Genomic DNA, 13,876 nt, shown 5'->3' on the forward strand with positions numbered 1-13,876 from the left:
GAAGTGCAGAGTTACAAGAGATTCATCCTCCCTTTCTCCACCCCCCCCCCCCCCCCCCAAATTCCCCTCCATACCCTAGCGACAATATTTGCATAACTATGGTCCTAACATATAGAGGGGCTTTCTTCTGTCATAAGCAGTTGATCAGCTACTGCCTGTGAAAGAATAGGCTGATACTTCCTCAAAAACTAATAATGAAAAGAAGAGCTTAAAATTATCATGTTCTTTTGCAGATGATGATGCATTTTTGCCTATCTACTGTTTCTTATTTCTTTGTAATGTAAGTGTATTTTTAATCAGGTTAAGCTATGTGGTTCAAATCTTATATTCCAGTAGGTCCACAAACATTGCTTTTTTAATATGTTATAACTTTGAAAACATTGCCATGTATAGAAGGAAGGCTAAAATCATTCCGTGTTGCTTCAAATAGTCTGATGCATGTGACGTTGCTGTTCTCAATTAAGAAAGTTGATAAAAATTGTCACTGGCACATAGCAGATGCCGGGTAATTTTGGGTAAACAGTTCACTTCAATCTACCATGCACTGGGGAGTAATTAGCACTCTTAGTGGCTCAACATACTAAGTGCTTAATAGAACATATTTTTCTTATTGGTCTCCATGTGGCTGTAGTTCATCCACTTCATTATTCCACCAGGTTTAACTGCATATGTTTGCTCAGCTTGTCTGGAGTTCAGATACTTCTCTGCTATTGAAGAAAATGCAGCTTCAAGATGTACAAATCGGTCCCGGATGATGCTCAAACTGCTATTAGTTGTTTTTGGAGCATTGTTTCTCGTGCAGTGACGTCAAGTATCAAATCCTTGTTTGTGAACTAGATTCTGTTTCTTTTAACTTGCAATTTTTATTGCTTGTCAGAATGCTCTTTCATGCAGTTGTAAGAGTAAGAAGTCAATTCATAGTATGATCTTAAATTCAGTTTCAGCTCTTTCACAAGCTGGCTTTATCCTTTAATACTTTACTTTGAAGGCCTTTAGGCCTTAGAATGTATCATAATTGATATAAATTGTATTTAGACTACATTAATTCAATTTCCTATGGTGGTGAAAACTTCAGATGTACTCCTTTGTGATTTCAGTGAAACCCTCTTACTGTTTTTATTGCCCAGATGACAGGATATTTAGTAAACCATGTACTGATTTTTTTTGCAAATAGTTTATTGAGATTTTCTGGAATTTTGGATGCCAGTGATTTGAAGTCTTAGTTCATTATTGTCATCTCCTAATTACAAGTGCACAGTTCACATACTAAATTTACCAAGGCTAAGCCTCAGAATTAATTTCCTGGGAAAATTTCTGTAAAGCACTATAAAACTTCAACTTTATAATTGTTCTGCTGCTGTTCAGCATTGCACATTCATGTTCATGTATTTTTAATATGTTTGCTAATGTCTTTCTTATATGGTGTCTGAACAGCTACTAGCTGCTGCTTATTTTGATTGTGTATAAATTTAATGAAGTAATTGTGATCTCGAGCTTCTATCTCCCTTTGGCTCTCTTCGTAAATGTTTTTTCAAGCAGAGAAGTGACCAGCAGGAATTCAGTGAGCTGGCTCTCATTTGATAATTATATTCCATGGGTTTTTTTGCTCTTCATTGTTCATACTTAGGTGGCTGAAATTTAAATTGCCCTTCTTTTAGCTGTCTTTAAAACTGTACACATAATGTGTTTTATGGTCTGAACATGGTTTGGACAACTTCAGCTTCATCTCACCAGTACAGCTATTTATTCAGAATGACAGAGGCCATTCTCCAGAGATTTTTGTCCCTCTACATTACAGGACATTCTTCCTTAAACCACAGCCAGAGAACAAAATAACAAAAAGACTTTATTTTTCTGATCTTGCGCTATTTATGAAGCTGCCATCTATCCATCAAAGTCATTAACCTTGTTATTGACTGCCTGAAGAAAATTATGTTATGAAACCCCAATCTTTACATCCAGAATGGAATTAGTTACTTTAGGATTCATCTTAGATCAAGTGTGATTGTTGTGGCTAGGTGGTGGTGGTCAGTTTATTGATAGATAAGCCAAACCATTTTCAAGGCATCAGTGTTGATCCTGAGATTCCACTATAATATGAGGAATGCAACATGTCTCGTTGGAGAGATAAATGTTACAGAAAATAGAAATTTGGTGTGATTGATTGTTAATTCATAAATTATTTCTAAGTGAGATACTCACTCGTCATTAACCCGTGGAGCATTGCATCGTGTCTTTTGAAAGACTTAGAGTACCCTTTACAAACTTTCCAGGATTGGAAATGATCCTGCATTAAAACTTTCACTTATACTATAAATTTTTTTACCAGATTTAAAGTTCTAGAGATACCGTAAATTGTAAATACTGCTGTGTATGTTGTTGCATATTTGTATTTCAGCTAGAATTACCTATTTCATTCATGTGTTAAAGAATAAAATTCAACTTTTTTGAGTCTACTTTAGGTGAGTTTTAGACTTGCAACTCAAAGAGGTAAATCATGTTAACTTTATCTGCTAGATCATTACATGGAAATGTTTAAACCCCTCCCCCAAATAAAACCCACCCTCTATAAAGACAGATTTGGATATTTTTGTTTAAATGGATTCCCCTCCTGTCACGGTGTTATTACTGTGATTTAAAAGTACACTGGAATGTATATAATAAACATTATGATGTGTGTGGGTGTAACTTCATATACTTCGTTAGCTTAATGAACTTGCCATCACTGATGAGCCCTCCGTAAGAGGTAACTCAAGATTTTTGTGCATTAAAGAACTTGTTGACTGCACACATTTACATGTTCACAATATCTTCTTGTTCAAGTAGCATCTATGATGTTGACACCTGAAGTGGCATGACTTCCACAGAGAAGGAATAAGAGGAGAAATAAGAAAAAGAAAATTATGAATGATGGAGACTTCCTTCTTGTGACACTACTTTTCCAAAGCCTGGCTCCTGGTGAAGAAGAGGGCAATATCATAATCTTCTGATAAAAAAAGTAAAGGAGGCACACACCACACAGGTCATTAAAATAGAGATGGATATTGGTGTGGAATTTGGTAGCAGAGAAATGGGAGAATATCTGGGGCTAAGAGTCAGATCATGCTGAAGGTTTCTATGGATCTGAGATGAAAATGAGAGACTCAACTGATCTTTGACCTCAGAAAGGTAAGACAGAATAGAAAGGAGAAGCAAAGGATCCTCCCAGATGTGAATTACATAGATCTCGTACTTTAAGGGATTTGCATAATTCCATTTTACTTAGAAGTGGTTGTGGTTTAATATAGCATTTTATTACTTTCAGATGCAAAACAGGAAAAAAACCTTCTGCTAGGGTTTTAGCTGTCGCAGGACAGAGCTCCGTGATATGTGACAGCCACTGTATACATAAATAAATATATGTATGTAAAGGTGCATGTATTTTTTTAGTTTAAAGGTCTGAAAAGGCTTTTGTGTTAAAGTTAAAATATGTTTTGCTTGACTCCCCTAAGCAATGAATTTGGGGATTCTGTGCAAAAGTTTGTAGAGAAGCTTTGGTGTTTTCAGTGGCCTTGGTTTCTGTACTGTGCACAACCTTCTATTGTACAGTCTGAGAATCTGTAGCTATTGCTGAATGGCATTTTGCTACTCAATCTGGAAAATTGTGTGAGGCATGGTTGCCATTTCATCACTGTGCAAAACACAGGTGGTAATGCACTCTCTTGATCAAAATTATTCCTTACTTTTAGTAGTAAAGTAAAAGAGATCAGAGGGGAAAGAAGGCCGTGCAGTAACCTAAGAAGAAACGTGTGTATTTTCCTAGGAGCTTGCCTAGGCCAACAAATTGCCTCTGACTCTTTGTGTTTGTGTATCCTAGATTCAAGTTTTAGTAAGAAAAGTTGCACAGTTTTTTCCTTAGGAAGTATATCTTCAAAAAGCCTATTCTGTCCTAGGAAATTATGTAGAAGAATGTGATATATATTGTATTGGGTTTGCATGGCAAGCTTTTGGCAGCAGGGGTGCTACAGGGGTGGCTTCTGTGAGAAGCTGCAAGACGCTTCAGAAATTCACTTCTGACAGAGCCAATGCCAGCCAGCTCCAGGATGGACCCGCCGCTCGCCAAGGCCAAGCCCGTCAGTGATGGTGGTAGTGCCTCTGGGGTAACAGAGTTAAGAAGGGGAAAAGCTGCTGTGGAACAACAGCAGCAGACAGAGGAGTTGAGAAGATGTGAGAGGAATGACTCTACAGACACCAAGGTCAGTGCAGAAGGAGGGGGAGGAGGTGCTCCAGGCGCTGGAGCAGAGATTCCCCTGCAGCAGCCAATAGAGAAGACCATGGTGAGGCAGGCTGGTCCCCTGCAGCCTGTGGAGGTTAATGGTGGAGCAGATATCCACCTGCAGCCCCTGGAGAACCCCACACAGGAGCAGGTGGATGTACCCGAAGGACGCTGTGACCCCGTGGGAAGCCCACACTGGAGCAGGCTCCTGGCAGGACCTGTGGCCCCATGGAGAGAGGAGCCCACGCTGGAGCAGGTTTGCTGGCAGGACTTGTGACCCCGTGGGGGACCCACACTGGAGCAGTCTGCTCCTGAAGGTCTGCACCCTGTAGGAGAGACCCACGCTGCAGCAGTTTGTGAAGAACTGCAACCTGTGGGAAGGACTCATGTTGGAGAAGTTGGTGGAGGACTGTCTCCTGTGAGAGGAACTCCACGCTGGAGCAGGGGAAGAGTGTGAGGAGTCCTCCCCCTGAGGAGGAAGGAGCAGCAGAGACAATGTGTGATGAACTGACCACAACCCGCATTCCCCGTCCCCCCTGTGCCCCTGCGGGGGAGGAGGTAGATAAAATTGGCAGTTAATCCCAGGAAGAAGGGAGGGGTGGGGGAAGGTGTTTTTAAGATTTGGCTTTATTTCTCATTACTAGACTCTGATTTGACTGGTAATAAATTACATCAATTTTCTGGAGTTGAATCTGTTTTGCCCATGAAGGTAATTGGTGAGTGATCTCTCCCTGTCCTTGTCTCAACCCACGAGTCTTTTGTTCTATTTTCTCTCTGCTGTCCAGCTGAGGAGGGGAGTGACAGAGCAGCTTTGGTGGGCACCTGGCCTCCAGCCAGGGTCAACCCACCACACAGAGAAGGAATCTTCAGTCTTTTTTTCATTCTGGTTTCATTGTTGCCCATAAAACCAGCCAAACAGCAGTAACAACAATTATTAGAAATGTCCTGTAGGTTTTTTTTTTAAGTCTATATTGCAATTCATACATGATAAAAGATGAGAAGAGGGTATTTGCAGTGTTACTGGAAAAGGAGCTGGTCTAGAGTGAGGATTTATAGTGAACAGAAGAACGACTGCCTATGTGACAGGAAGTAGCATCCAAGATTTCAGAAGGAAGCCAGTGACAGCTCAATTATACATTCAACTTGTCAAAAAACAGTTAATGCAGGAGGCAGCAAAACAGCCCCACATCCTTCACTGTAAGCAAAGCGCTGTAATCTAGGGGCAAATCAGTACAAGTCTTCAGGAAGTCTGCTTTCCCTTTTCCTGCTGACAGCCACAGCACTAACATGATACGGACTCTTTCTAGTTCTGCTTTCTGCTGTGATGCTCCAGTTGGACAAATGAAACAAATAATAGCATGCAAATACATGAATTCCTCCTCTTGGTGAACTGCTCACAACCTGTAGAACAAATGAATGCAAATCAATATGCAGTAATTCTATCAGATACTACATGTTAAATCTCATACAGAGTAGTTACCATCATTCATGGTTCAGCCAAAACCAGTCATGACTAGCGTAATCTGTAATCTCTGTAAAGTAAATCTTCAGAACAAATCTAGTGCAGTATAAAAACACCTTCTCTCCTATAGCAAATCATGAGTTCTCTTTTTATGGCAGATAATTAACTTCTTTGCGAGACATCTAATTCTTCTAAAAACAGGTACAGCTACATGATTATCAGTGCATATTTAGTACAAATAATCTCTTTATAAAGGACTACTCTCTAATCTAGATATAATGAGTTACTAGTTACAACTACATAAAAATTAATATAGCCTGAAACAATATACATTATCGGTTATACAGTATGGCAATGTGCATTTAAATTCTTTTGACCTATTTTATGTCGGTGGGTTTCTTGTTTGTGCACATGTGGCTCCAATTTAGTTTCTTTTCCAAAGCACAGTTACTTTTCATAGCTTTTATTCCTGCTTTTCTACTTATTTAGCTAATAGCACACAGTTCCGTTTTGTAAGAATCAGAGTCCTGGAGTCTTGTCTGTAGCATGCTTGGTGTCATTGAGACACCAATAAAACTTTTGCAGACCATGCCTTTCAGCCCAGACTACTGGATTTTGGAAAACTCCTGATCTCCTCTATCATTATAGATGGAACATAGCTATAACAATAACTCTTTAAGAGCAATGAAATAGTAGAGATTTACGGTTCAATAAGCACATTACTCTTCTTTGTCTATGCTGAACTTTCCACTCTTTTACCTAGTTGATTTATTTCAATTATCAGCTGGGGAAGTAGGATGACTTCATTACTAATATTTTTGTACTACAACCATACATGAGGAGCTAAAGACTTCTCAGATCCCAGTTACTAACGCAACATGCCATAAAAGCCTCTATTGCTAAATAGCTGACTGTAGAGTTGGTTTCCATACATCTCCTCCATATACTGGATCCTACTGCATTGATTCTGGTTTTGTATATAAGAATACATTGCATATATAATGTGTGTCATGTGACAGAATACACTAAGCTGGAGTTCAAGATTAATAGTTTTCTTACTTTTATCTTTTCCCCGTCCAAAAAAGTTCAGGATCTGAAAAATAAAACAACAGTATAACAGAAATACAGAATTCATAAAGCACCACTTTGGTCACCTCCACCCCAGGACAGGACTGCTTTTACAAATGTTATGGATTCTAATTTTAAATATACAAGATGTTTTTATGCCACTGTTTCCCATGCTTAATTCCTCAGCCTAGAAGTATGATTTGTTACTTAGGCCGAACAGCCTTTTTAACTTGAATTATTTTAGCTAGCAAGAGATCTTCTCTTATGCTTAAGTAAGTATCTACTTTGCTTGGGATTTGACCTAATATAGGTGTGGACATCTGATTAGCCAATGCATATGTAATTCATCTAATCCTCCTTGTAAATCAGTCTTCCAGTTCTACCTAATCTAAGTATAATTAGCCACTGATTGCAATTAGATCAAATTAATACATCTTTAAGAAATATACATCATTAATTATGTTCTAGGAAAATATGTGATAATATTCACTCTAATTGGATGGGCATCTTCATTTCATGGATGCAGCTGTGTTTTAAGTTTTTTTTGAAGCAATTACAGTCTTTATGTAAGTCATCACTGAGTTCTGGACTCAGCTTCTAACATTTGATATTAGAAGTATATCTAGGACAATTTCAGACGTAAAAAAATTCTTGCAAAAATGCTTTATGAATTTACTTTAGGAATCAATCTACAAATTCAGATCTGCTGTCAATTACATTGCTGTTATCTGCAAGCCAGCAATTGTTTGGAGACACTGGACAGAGACTGTGACCCAACATAGCACAAAATCCCTTCAGTCACACTTCAAAAAATGACCTACAAGTGAAAGGTTTTCTAATTTTCTGCTGCATTTTTTTCATGAATACTGCAGCTCTGTTTTGATCTACACATTTATTAATGTATTTCCAATATGTATTTTTCAAAACTATATTAGATGGAATAAACTCTAAACCTATTTTTTGTTGTTGGCTTGTGTTCTTTTTTTCCAAGATCTTTAACAGACAAATAATATTTTACATTCTCATAGGACTACAGATATAACTTAAGTAATATTTGGACATTATTTCACACAAGCTGATAAAACTTCTACTGCTCTCTGGGATGCTAGGTAACTTATTAAACTTTTATTGCTTCCTATACCACATGCACATAAATACTGAAAGCCACAGAGAGAAGACACCTTCTGACATTATTACCTCAGTGCTTCCTGACCAGAAAAGCTCACACTTGCCCCTTTAAATAGCATATTTCTTTCCATTTGGTTTCCAAATCTTAGAAATAAAATACGCATCATGATAAATAAACAACACGAAGGAGTTCTAATTGTTAAAGCCATAAGTAAAGAGGCTATCACGTGCTTAGCAGCAGCAGCAGAATATCCAACACCTGTATTAGTCATTTCAATACCATGGCATTAGTCAATTGAATACTGTAGCAAGGTAGTTTTAGACATAAGTAATTAAAACCACAGACTACATGCAAACTCAGGGAAAAATACCATGTCTTCAAAATGGGGAGGAAGCAGATTTGCTTTTGGTAGCAGCTTATGTAAGCAGTATACTAAATCTCTAAATTTTTTAAAAAGCTATTCCCCTAAACAGGACCTAGATAATTTTTCTTATTCATTACTATCCTAGCATGCTCAATATCATTTGCTTATAAGGAATAATATTGTAGTGGGTTGATGCTGGCTGGAGACCAGGTGCCCACACAGCTTTTCCCCTTCTTAACTCTGTTACCCCAGAGGTGCTACCACCATCACTGGTGGGCTTGGCCTTGGCCTTGGCCAGCGGCGGGTCCATCCTGGAGTCAGCTGGCATTGGCTCTGTCAGACATGGGGGAAGCTTCTCGCAGCTTCTCACAGAAGCCACCCCTGTGGCCCTCCCCCACTACGAAAACCTCACAAACCCAATATACTCTGGAAAAAGGGTCATTCTAGAAAAATGAGGTTTAGCGACAGAGATATAATAGCATCTTATGCAGAAAGTAGTAATATCATCTACACATAATATTAAAATCTACATACGATATCTAATATTTTAATTTTAATAAATGTACCTTATCACTTGGTGACTGTAATTGCAATGTAACATTTGGCAATTACAATTCAATTACACTTTTGTTGTTTTTTATACCAGTGGTTACTGTATATTAATCTGGCCAGAGAGATAATTATATAAGCCAGAATATTTCAAAGTAAATTTGGTGTGTTTTCTGATCCTCAACTTTGAAAAAGTCAATAGGGAAATATGAACCCAGACAATGAGAATAATTTAGTCTCTAGCTCATATAACTGACTTGAGATTTGACTAAGAAATGGTAATTACTTACCATAAATTCTATGGTAGGGTTTTTTCCCTACTATGATGATGTTTTTAGAATGTCGCCGCAAACACTGTATTGTCATGTAAAGCAGTGATTAGAACATATAGATTGCTAAGTTTGAGCATGTAACTTTTTTTGAAGATACAGGATAATTAATTGGGTAGATAAGCATATGTTTCTTGCAGGTTTTTGTTATAGAAAACAGCTACTGTTAGGTTTCAAAACACAAGAGCAAACTTTTTTGTTTCAGTCTGTGCTGTTTTCAAGGAAGATGAGGCCTCTTCTAGAGTTGTCACCTGCCCACATTACTGAATAATATAAATTAACCAGCTTTACTTTGGCTTCTTTCATGGATTAATTAGAATTTGTTCATAAAGCACGCCCCCCACCCCCTAGATTCTGCAAACCTTTAACTGATAAATAGCAGTAGACCACAGGACTGGAAATCAGTAGTATTGACTCACAGTCCTAATCTAGTGTTTGTGATTATCATTTAATCAGCTTTCCTTACAATTCTTGACTTTTTATATGCATCTGTAATGCTGCTTCCTTTCTTCCATGCAGGGGACTTTATTAGCTCAGATTTGTAAAGCATTTGAATGTAAAAAATGTTATTTAAACCCTCAGTTCTGAGCCGTCAATGCAATTGCATTTACACACACATAAGCAGTTGTCAGTGAAAATTCAATTGCATGTGCCAGTGCAATCTTTCCAAAATGAAGGTGAGTGTTCAGAAGCCCAGAGAAAAAATTAAAGGGAAAGAAAAAAAGAAGAAACAGCCCCACGTATATGTTACATCTGCAACACTGAAGGTGTGGTTATAGGACAGTTAGTAGTGACAATAGCCATGGAACTGTATAATTTAAACACCCACCACAAGAATTATGTCTTCATCACTCAGTAATTAGCTAAAATCTATTGATCAGCAAATATATCCATAGGTGAATTACTGGTCAAAATCCTCAGGCATGAGAAACATCTGAATGAAAATTCCCAAGGCACATGCAATTATCTTGGAATACTAGGTGCTTGGCATCTCTTGCAATTTCGCTTCAGCAAGGGGACAATGCAATACTATTTTCTCACATTTCTGTCAATGTAGACGAGTCCCCTTTCTATATTTGTTTCAGATCCAGGAAACTGTATTGACATATGTATTACGTCTTGTTTTTAACTGTAACTCAGAGCTTTGTGTTGTGCTTTGACCTTGTCACAGGTTGGCAGGTAAAACCGAAACAATTACATGTAATGTGACAAGATTCCCTTATTTCTACAGTCTGAGCACTTGACAAGCAGCTGTAGGACAAGCTTTGGAACCGTTTTGATCCAAGTCCAAATGTCAGAAGCAGAATGATACTACTTAAATGGAACTTAAACATTTAAAATTCTGGGAGCACTTTCACGAAAACAAGTCTTGGGTATCACCCTCCCAAAAGGAGTTTAATATGCTTTGATTACTTTTTTCCTAAGATAAAGAAAAAAGATTAAGATAGAGAATTCTCTATTTCAGACAAAGAAGATGTTCTTTGACCTTAAATCATGCTTCTACCAACTAATGAATGTCAGTAGCTGGCAGACATTCACTATGAGTCTGAGTGCTCCCGATCTAAGAACAGCATATGTCAACACCTTTTGGCTTTTTTTTTTTGTTTTTTTCATACTCATGAGGGATCATATAAGACTGTGGCAGAAAAAATTGCTGATAAAAAATAAACCACTACATTTAGCAGTTGTTTTAATTTTATCTTCCTTCATTCCTGCATCTTCCTACCCCTAAGGGCCACCCACACACTTGGCCTCCACAGTTCCCTGAAACACTTTAATAGCCACATATTACGCTGTAAAATGAGCCGAAAATTTGCAGTGCATTAATTACATTGTAGAGCTTGTGACTAGAGATATTAATAAATCATAGCTATGTACTTATTGCTCATTAGAAAGGCATGAAGAAGGTTCCAAGGACAAGTTACCTTACAGAGGGACCTTTGTTTGAAGGCAGAAGTCACAAGTTGTCTGAAGAGGGAAGGCTGGGAGTAATGAAGCCCATGATTCATTTTCTGCCCGTTGGGGTACTTACTGCTACTCAAATCCTAAGCAAGAGAGGGACTCTGACTCAGAGATGTGAGTGAAGCATTACTGCAGCAGAAAAACCAAGGGGAGCTTGGATGCCCTTGTAGTAAGACAAGTCTGTGAGAGTTACTGCTCCCAAAACTATTTATTGTGCATTTTCAGGTCAGACACTTCAGATACTACTTTTAAAGCACTTTTAAAAGCATGCAGTTGCTCCCAAACGTTAGTCACGATTACTATTACTGAAGTTTGGTTTAGAGGTCACTTTTAAACATGAGTCTTTAAGTACAATTTTTCCTCCTTCATTTCTCTATGTTGCAACTTTCACCCACCTCAAATGGAACCAATAATGCTATCCTACCTTTTTAGAGCATTTTCCTCATTAAATTAAGGTTGCATAGAACTGCAAAGTTTTAACACAAAAATCCTTGTTCAAAAGTTGCAGTAAGGCCAAAAGTTTTACTTCCCATGCCCAGAGCTCCTTTGATCATCCCCACTCATCAATCATCTGCAACCTCAGTATTATCTTTTCCTGCTATGAGAAGTTACTCTGAGTAAAACTTGTCTGATGGATAGTGAAACTGCCACCCATTGAATTTATTGTATTTATTTCAAACTCAGGACTTCAAAGTACTCTGAGTTTCATTTCGTGTGAGGTCACACACTTTTATTTTTCTGTACAGTAAGACGTACTCTTTCAAAAGTATTAAAAAAGCAGAACTTTAAAGAGACTTAATTTTTCACACTTCTCTCACTCACCATACATAATCAAAAAAGGAGGCCTTGGTAACTATTTCCCATTTAAACATTGCTCTCAATTACAGCTGTCAAATATTTTTCTCTGACAAAATCCATAATCACCAGAAAATGCAACATCATCAAAGTTTTGTAATAGCATATTACTTAACCCACACTTTTAGAAAGGACTTAACATCTTTTCTCCTTAAAGTCATTATTTATCTATAATAGAATGCTGCATAGTCTAACATGTCAAAATGAAGATGGTATTTTAGATTTATAAGAAAAAAATTCCAGGATCTCAACTTATTCTCATATAGCCACAAGACAAGCTTATGAACACTTAGAAGTCTACAAGGAACAAAAATTTCATTTTTTAGTGACCTCTGTCACTATTTCACATTTGGAATTTGAAACTGATTGTGAAAAACTGTTACAGTTCAAGCTTTAAACACAACACTTAAATTGAGAATGGTCAAGATTCATCCTGGGTGGAAAGGTAAGGGACACTTGCATCATAAGAACTTCAGGCTCTGAGAAGACTCTAAGAAATTCCATAAAAATTCTACAAATTCTACAAAACCAGAAAAGCCTTGCTCATTACCTCCAAGGCTGCAAAACAGCTCTGGGCACACTTGTACAGAGCACTTTCACACAGACCTTAGGACACAAAGGTGGACCAGAAGTTTAGATAGGTAACAAAACCGTCCAAGTTCTAATATTTAAACTAAGCATCAAGCATTTGAGGACTGCAAAAAGCCTTATTTTAGATCTTATGCAGTTCTAAATATTGGGCATTACGACAATGCTTTTACTAATAGAAAATTACCACACACTACTCTACTACAAAGTTACTGTGATCAACTTTTAAACAGCAAATGCAAGAAGAAACCATAACAATAGATTGCAGGACCCATTCTCTTTGTGACTTAGACTGGATGCTCAAAATCCTCAGACACTATTGCAAGTTTCTACCTATGAAAAAATGATAATGATTTAGAAAGAATTTAGGGACCCTCATCTTGCAGAATACAGTAATCCTATTAGCTTTGAAAATGCACACCTACACTCTTTTTCATCTAAAACCCTTTATAGGCCTTTTAGTTTTAACCTAAAATAGAGAACATATATTTCATCATTTTAACCCGTTTCATTCTTATTCAATTTAAAACAACGAATTACCCAGAATGATAAAGTAATTTAAAAATAATTTTAGATTAATTCTTCCTGAACTTTCTCTATCATTTTTTAAGTAAAGAATTGCACAGGGCCAACCCACAATCACACGACATTTTAATATGTGACTTATGGCATAACCATTCTCACATTTGTGCATTTAATGGTACTTGACTTCTAGCCTTATACTTCATAAGTGTTCTATTGCATCATAATTCACACTCTGTCACATCCATGGCAGACTCAGAGAATTTGAATTTAAGTACACTAGAAGACTCGGCAAAGAATTACAGCTGAATTGTAACCTTATGAAATACGTAATGGGAACCATAATTTGGTCTTTTTTAAGATGTCTCTAGGACGGACAACATAGGGTACATGGAGAGAGAAAATACAAGTGGCTAGGAAGAGCAGGTAAAGAAACAAAATAAGGATTTATTTACAAGAAGTATGATACTGCAGGCACTGAAAAGCAATCATAATCCTACCCATTATACAGCTGAGACAATAATACATCCAAGATGCAAGAAATACCATATTTTCAACTTCTTTTTTACATTACTGCTATATAAATGCAATATGCACGACACATCCAGACGCTACAGTCTAACTATACTACTGTCATCGTAAATCATAAGTGTGTCCTTCCCTTCCTATCCCCTCACCTTTTGGAGCAAAGAACAAACATCTTTTTCTTTAAACAAAATGCAAAGGAATAGCCTGACCAGTTTAACTGATACCTCCATAAATTAAGAAAGTGTGAACCATCACAAAGCACGAG

The 13,876-nt window shown here is 37.4% G+C and overlaps 1 long non-coding RNA gene across 1 annotated transcript in view; it reads left to right on the plus strand.

Annotated features, from left to right (window-relative positions):
• The window catches only part of LOC129203726 (uncharacterized), a 28,745-nt gene extending 25,954 nt beyond the window's left edge, over positions 1 to 2,791 (plus strand). Inside the window, exon 5 of the long non-coding RNA XR_008576129.1 lies at positions 657 to 2,791. This is a non-coding gene — a long non-coding RNA (uncharacterized LOC129203726). The remainder of the gene's footprint in view (positions 1 to 656) is intronic.
• Positions 2,792 to 13,876: the final 11,085 nt, after the last annotated feature.

The sequence above is a fragment of the Grus americana genome, chromosome 2, assembly GCF_028858705.1.
Source record: "Grus americana isolate bGruAme1 chromosome 2, bGruAme1.mat, whole genome shotgun sequence".
Taxonomy (NCBI): domain Eukaryota; kingdom Metazoa; phylum Chordata; class Aves; order Gruiformes; family Gruidae; genus Grus; species Grus americana.